We start from the raw sequence: 7,977 nt of genomic DNA on the forward strand, positions 1-7,977 counted from the left end.
TAGCAAGCAAACAATTCTCTGTACTGGTGTCTCTCCCCTCGATACCGCGTTGCCTTTCTGTAATAGCTTTCATTAATGCAATCAAGCTTTCTTTCATTCTCAATTCGCATTCATGTTCTCTCAATTGCTCTTGACATTGGTTTTCCCGTACGGCACTGACAATCTAGTATAGCGTACGGAGGGGACCTCAGTTGACGGACAACAACTGCATTGACATCAGTTGCTTAGCCTTACGTCGCCCTTCCAAGGAATCTCAGGAAGGCGCCGCGTAACAGTTGGTATCAGAGCCTAGGCTCGACATCGGACGAGGGAACGCATTGCCATTACCACCATTTCTGACCATGGTGAATCATGGGGACCGCATTGCGGCCCTTGAACAGACGGTTGACGGATTACTGCCCATCATGGATACGGTGCCTGAACTAAGAACCAGCCTAGGGCAAAGGTTGGATGACCTGGACCGCAGGGTGCTCCAGGCCGAAGTTGACATAGAAAACATCAGTCGTGACTCCGAGGGAGATCGGCAAACGGCAGCCACAGAGGCAGCCGAAATTTTTGGCAAATTCGAGGGACTCCAACAGGAGCGTGCCGAGGATTTAGCTTACAGGGCACAAGAGGCAGACAGGGTGACTGTCATGCAACAAACTATTGACGACTTGACAGACAAGCTCAATGTTGTCAATGCTACTTTACAGGGCCTACTGCGAGGCGGTGGAAACCAGATCGGGGGCGCTGCAAACCCCACTTCCGCGACACAAAAACTGAAAATTCCTGAGCCAAAGCCATATAGTGGAGCTAGGAATGCCAAGGAAGTGGAGAACTTCATTTTTGATGTCGAACAATATTTCGATGTTGTTAGGGGCCTAGAAGAAGCTAAGAAGGTAGCAACTGCTGCCATGTATCTTCAGGGTGATGCTAAACTCTGGTGGCGGGTGAAATACGAAGCCATCAAGGTCGGTGAAGATGCTCTCAAAACATGGGCAGAACTGAAAGCAGCCATACGTCTACAGTTCTTCCCCGAAAATGTTGAATACAATTCAAGGAGAAAGCTACGGGAGCTCCGCCAGACCAAATCTGTGCGGGACTACGTGCGGGAATTCTCCGTGCTCATGCTAAGCATACGCGACATGGGGGACAAAGACAAGCTCTTGACTTTCCTAGAAGGGCTGAAACCTTATGCATGTATGGAGACAACGGGTAGATACCCTGCCCAAGGCGATCCAAGTAGTTGAATGCCTTGGGGACTATCAAATGGAAGCTCGGAAGGATAGGCCTCAGCCGCCTGCCCAAGCGGGATTCAAAGGGGGCCAGTCTAGCAATGGTGGCCCTAGTAGAAGTGGGGGAGATCGGGGCTCAACCAAACCTAAGGCTCCCTCCACAGGCAACAACAGTGCTGCGTCTAACAACAATGATCGGGGGAGGAAGCCTCCTTCAGGGTGCCGTCATTGTGGCGGACCACATTGGAACAATGAGTGCCCACATGCACAGATGAATGCCCATCAGACTTTTGATGATGGGACGGATGACGATTCAGACGATGCGGATCAGACTGAACCCGTAGGTGCCTTCAATGCAATTGTTGGCTCCATTTCTGAGGCATTAGCAGAGACTAGTGCTGGTATCCGTAAGAAGAAGGACCCATGTCCCGTCACCAAGAAAGGGAAAAAGAAGGCGGATGATGAGACTCCTCTTAAGCACGAGAGGACCTTAATGTTCGTTGAGATGAAGGTGAATGGCAAGCCCATTCGGGCCATGGTAGACACGGGTGCTACCCACAACTACTTAGCCTCGACTCAGGTGGAGCGCCTTGGTCTAGTTGTAGGGAAAGGTAGAGGCCGTGTCAAGGCTATCAACTCACCTCCCCAGCCAGTGGGTGGAATAGCCAAAGAAGTACCGGTGAAGCTTGGCCCTTACGAAGGAAAATTCAACCTGCGCGTGGTGATCATAGATGACTTTGAGTTGATAGTTGGATTGGAATTCCTGAGGCAAACCAACACCATGCATGTACTGTATGCTGACATGTTACTTATGATGGGAGCAAACGGGACCAAGCCCTGCATTATCCCGTGCATGCCCATGAAGATGGCCGTTGAAAACATGTCGGCCTTGCAGTTGAAGAAAGGGGTCAAAAGAAATGAACCCACGTTCCTGGCAACCCTCATTGAAGATGTAGAACGCTCCTCGGGCCCTATTCCTGAGCCTGTGAAGGAGCTACTACTAGAGTTTGAAGATGTCATGCCAAAAGACATGCCAAAGCGACTACCGCCTAGGCGCACTGTGGACCATGAGATTGAGTTGGTGCCGGGCGCGAAGCCACCCACCCGGGTGCCTTACAGAATGTCACAACCTGAACTCACTGAGCTTCGGAGAAATTGATGGAAATGCACATGGATTATCGTGCCCTCCAAATCCCCATATGGGTCCCCTGTGTTATTCCAAAAGAAACATGATGGTAGTCTAGGACTCTGTGTGGACTATGGGGCTCTAAACAAAATTACTGTGAAGAACAAGTACCCTATTCCGCTAATGGCAGACTTGTTCGATAGACTGGGTGGTGCGACGGTGTTCACCAAAATAGACCTGAAGACAGGTTATTGGCAAGTTCAGATTGCAGAGGGTGATGAGCACAAGACGACCTGTGTGACGAGATATGGGTCGTACGATTTCCTGGTTATGCCATTCGGCTTGACTAATGCCCCAGCTACGTTTTGCACTTTGATGAACCAAGTCTTCCGAGAGTACATTGATGAATTCGTGGTGGTCTACTTGGATGACATTGTGGTATATAGCCAAACACTGGAGAAACACCTGATGCACTTGCGGAAGGTCCTACCTCGATTGCGGGAACATGAACTATATGCGAAGCTATCTAAGTGCTCCTTTGCTCAAAAGCAAATTGACTTCCTCGGACATGTCATCGAGGAAGGGCGGATCAAGATAGACCAACAGAAGATTCAGGCAATCACAAATTGGCCGCCGCTTAAGGATATCCACGCCTTGAGGGCGTTCCTTGGTTTATGCAATTTCTATTGGCGATTTGTGAAAAACTACTCCCTCATTGCAGTACCATTGACAGAACTCCTCAAGAAGGTCACGCCTTGGGAATGGGGAGCCAAGCGAGCGAAGGCCTTCAACGCATTGAAAGCGGCTATGTCTAGTAGCCCCGTCTTGGCCCTTCCTGATCTGGCCAAGCCATTCGAAGTACAAACAGATGCATCTGACTATGCCCTCGGTGGAGTCCTGCTACAAGAAGGGCATCCTGTAGCGTACGAGAGTCGGAAGCTAAAAGATGCTGAGCGGCGCTATGCCGCCCATGAGAAAGAATTATTGGTTGTCGTCCACTGCTTGCGCCTCTAGAGGCACTATCTGCTGGGGACCCCGTTCGTGGTCAAGACAGATAACACAGCTGTTAGCCATTTCATGACCCAGCCGAAGTTGAATGGTCGACAGGCCAGGTGGCAGGAACTCCTAGCTAAATTCCACTTCAACCTGGAGTACTGAAGTAGGAAGACCAATCATGTTGCTGATGCGCTCAGTCAGAGAGCTGATCTAGCATCGGTATGCCTACTCGCCACCCTAAGGGGGACGAAGTAGCCACCTCCATCAAGGACCAGATATAGGATTTACTCATCAAAGATCCTGTTGCACAGTATTTGGTTGATTTGGTAGGATAGGGCAAGACTCGTTAGTTCTACATGGAAGATGGTTTTCTGAAAGTGGAAGGGAACCGACTTTATGTTCCTAAAGGAGGAGATCTGCGAAGGACTCTTCTGGCGGAATGTCATGATACTCTGTGGGCCGGCCATCCCGGTGAAGAACGCACCATGGAGTTACTTCGTCGTGCATATTATTGGCCTCAAATGGCCGATGACGTTGCTCAGTATGTGAAGACTTGTCTAGTATGCCAGAAGGACAAGTTAGACCGCTTAACACAAGCGGGACTCTTGGAACTACTAGCTGTCCCAAAGAGACCTTGGGAAAGTGTTTCCCTGGATTTCATCACCGGATTGCCCAAGGTCGGAGATCTAACAACTATATTGGTTGTGGTAGATCGGTTTTCCAAGTATACTACCTTTATTGCTGCCCCACAATATATATCAGCAGAAGATACAGCTCGACTCTTCTCTCATGTCGTCAAATATTGGGGCCTGCCCAAAGACATTGTTAGTGATCGTGACTCATGCTTCACTAGTAACTTTTGGACCCAACTCTTTAAGTGCCTTGGGTCGAAGCTGAGTCACAGCTCAAGTTTTCATCCGCAATCTGATGGCCATACGGAGCGGTTCAATGGTATGTTGGAGGAATATCTCCGTCATTTTGTAACCGGATCACAGAAAAATTGGGTGAAGCTTCTGGATGCTGCTCAACTGTGTTTCAATTCACAAAAAAGCTCTAGTACAAACAAAAGCGCTTTTGAAATTGTTACCGGACAACAACCGCTACTCCCACACGCAGTCAATGCACCAAATATGTCTAAATCTCCTCGAGCTGCTAGCTTCTCTAAAGAGTGGAAGAAAAATTTGGAGATAGTGCGGAGCTATCTTGTCAAGGCTCAAAAGCAGATGAAGAGGCATGCTGATCAGAATCGTCGCTTTGTTGAATACCAAGTAAGAGCCAAACTGATGGTCAAAATTCCAAAGCGTTACTTATTTGCGGGGGTCCATGACCCTCGCCTATTGTAAAAATACATTGGACCCTTATCCATTGAAAGGCGCATTGGGAAAGTTGCATACCTGGTGGATACCCCAGCTTGGTGGAAAATTCATCCTGTCTTCCATGTCAAACTCCTGAAATCTTTCCGGGAAGACACGGAGGATCCTTCAAGGAGATAGCTCACAATACCCAGTATTCGAGGGCCCAATTCAACTGAGAAAAGGCGTGTTGAAGTTATCCTTGATGATAGAGTGATTCATGCCTCAAGGAAAGATCACCAAGAGTTCTTGGTGAAATAGTAGGGTCGTGATGCAGAGGAGAACACTTGGGAGAGGGGAACAAAGCTCAAAGCCTACAAGAGCCTAATTGAAGATTATCTTGCAAGTAAGGCGCCGAGAACGTCGCCAACTCAGGTGGGGGAGAATGTCATGGGCAGCTTTTCAGCCGTGCCCCATGACCCCTTGGGCGCGCCCCGTGGCGTCCTAGCAAGCCTTCCAATGCCTAGCGCCACGGACGGCCCCGTGGTCTTGGCCGCGCCAAGTGACAAGCGCGCATGTGCCTCTGTTACCCCACCGATATCCCTCGCCAGCGCCCAACCGCACGCAGATGCCAACAGCGCCGCGCGCGCAGACCCTGATGCCAAAGACTATGCTGCTGACAACGGACTTGTTTCTGCCTTATGGCAAACTAAGTCTTTTTCATTGTAAATATAGAGTAGTTTTATTTCATGTACTTCCATTATGTTTCTCTAGCTTAATCATGTCTAGTCTTGTAGCTTTGGATTATTATTTTTAAGCATTATTAGGGGGGATCAAGCAATCAAACTTTCTAACAAGCAAATAATTCTCTGTACTGGTGTCTCTCTCCCTTGACTTCGCGTTGCCTTTCTGTAATAGCTTTCATTAATGCAATCAAGCTTTCTTTCATTCTCAATTCTTATTCATGTTCTCTCAATTGCTCTTGACATTGGTTTTCCCGTACGGCACTGACAATCTAGTCTAGCGTACGAAGGGGACCTCAGTTGACGAACAACAACTGCACTGACATCAGTTACTTAGTCTTACGTCACCCTTCCAAGGAATCTCAAGAAGGCGCCGTATAACAGAACACATGAACGATCTATCACTAACTTTGAAATTGACACTGAAGTAATAACTTAACATGCCACAACCTCCTCATGGGTATGGAAAAGGAGTTGTCATGGAAATAATAGGTGCAAAGTGTGATAAATGGATAATTACATGATAGAATTGTTGATGATTTTTGTATGTGATAATTTCAGATATCTCCTTGAGGTTTGGCTTTGTAACACTAACCTTCACTGTCATTTAAATATTATGCTTACCTCCTGTATTTTAATTTCTCTTGTAATAATTCTTTTAACTGATTTATTGTTTATGAAAACAATTATGATCCAACTAAGAGGGTATTTAGCTAAGCTTATAAGCTGGTCAAACTGGTTTTTAAGCACTTTTTGGCTTATTTACGCGTTTGGTAAAATTAAAAGTGCTTATAAGCCAAAAATAAGCCAAAATCCATAAGTTGGTCTCCCCCAACTTATCAAATTTCAGCTTATAAACACTTTAGAGTTGACCAAAATATTTACTATTATATCCCTAAAATACTCTTTTGTTTAATTTATCTTATATTTTTTAAATTAACTTTCAAATAACATTTTACTAACAATTCAATTCAACTTAGGGATAAATAAATTCAAGTCATTGTACTTGGACAACTTTCTTGAGAAAATCATCTCCACTCTCTCTACTCACCATCATCCTTTGAATACTGCCAATAAATCCCAGCGATGAATTTTACAACTACTGGGAATTTACCTCAGACCTTCATTCCACCAAAACCGCTCGACACAGTTATTGATCATTTAATGTCCAGTAATCACTCCACCCCCATTAATCCAAGCATCTCCTCTTTCAAAGAGAAATTACTCTCCTATGAAAACCTAACGGACGCCCCAATCAATACAAACATCAATGTGTTTGATTATTCTGAGCCAATGATGGATGATTCCTCCCACAAATCCATCTCCTCCAATTAAAACAAATCTCTCTAATAGCAGAAGATATAGGAAGAATGGACACACCATGGCAATTTTCTCTTATAATCAAACTCCTGGGCAAACGAGTCGTCCACCAGTACCTCAAAAAAAGATTCAAGACCTTTGGAAACCAAACGAAACCTTTCCATTAATTTATCTTGGATCAGATTTATATGTAGTTAAGTTTACTAAAGAAGAAAACATGGCCAAAGTTCTACAACATAGCCTTTGGTTTATCAATGGGCACTACCTCTCTGTTCGAAGCTGGGAGCCAAATTTTGTAGCTAGCAAAGCTAAGGAAGTTCAATCAGGCATCTGGGTTTGCCTTCCACAACTACCCACAGAATTCTACGATGAAATTGTGCTTGGAAGGATTAGAAGCTCAATTGGCAGGCTACTACGCATAGATGCTTGTACAAGCTCAACACTTAGAGGAAGGTATGCGAGATTATGTGTGCAAGTGCCATTAGACCAGCCAGTCCAAACAACAATTCAGATTGGCTCTCACATACAACAACTCGTGTATGAAGGGGAGAATTTTTTATACAAAGTCTGTGGTAGACTGGGTCACACTGCACCATCATGCTCCTACTCTACAATTGACTCACTAAAACAGACACAAGAAGGCCCTTGGGCCATCTCCTCCAACTCCGTAAGTAAGCGAAAAGCAGTTGAAGAACTATGGCAAATAGTCTCATTTCCCAGAGGTAACAAACAAAAACGACACACTGCCAGTTCATCTCAGAACATAGCAGAAGCGACACCCCTAGGTATCATTGTCAATATATTTGATGCAACATCAGGTAAATTCCTAAATACTCAAAAGCTTGTTTTTTAAGTTTAAATACACTGATACTATGGAACTGTTGACTAAAAATGGATCCAACTACAAATCCTCCAAAAATACTAACATTCTTAGTACAAACACTAGTAAGCCAATTCACACCTCTAATAAGTTTTCATCGCTCCCCACTGATGATAATAATATTTTACTGCATTTGGATGACTCCTTCCATATGCATTTGGATGGAAAAAACCCTAACCAATCCCTAAATCCTAATCACTCATCTCTGCCAAGAAACCTTTTCCCTTTACCCCCAACTTGGGTCTCTACGTGGCCAAAAGGCTGCATGCAGCCACACTAATATGAATAAAATAGCGGCCCCATCCCTTAATCCCCTACCAAGCAGGCCACCTCTTCGTCTACTAATGACTCATAATACCTCTAATACACCCCTAGATGACTTGTCATCTACCTCTTGCCAAGT

Source organism: Nicotiana tabacum, chromosome 3 (genome assembly GCF_000715075.1).
Source record: "Nicotiana tabacum cultivar K326 chromosome 3, ASM71507v2, whole genome shotgun sequence".
Lineage (NCBI taxonomy): Eukaryota > Viridiplantae > Streptophyta > Magnoliopsida > Solanales > Solanaceae > Nicotiana > Nicotiana tabacum.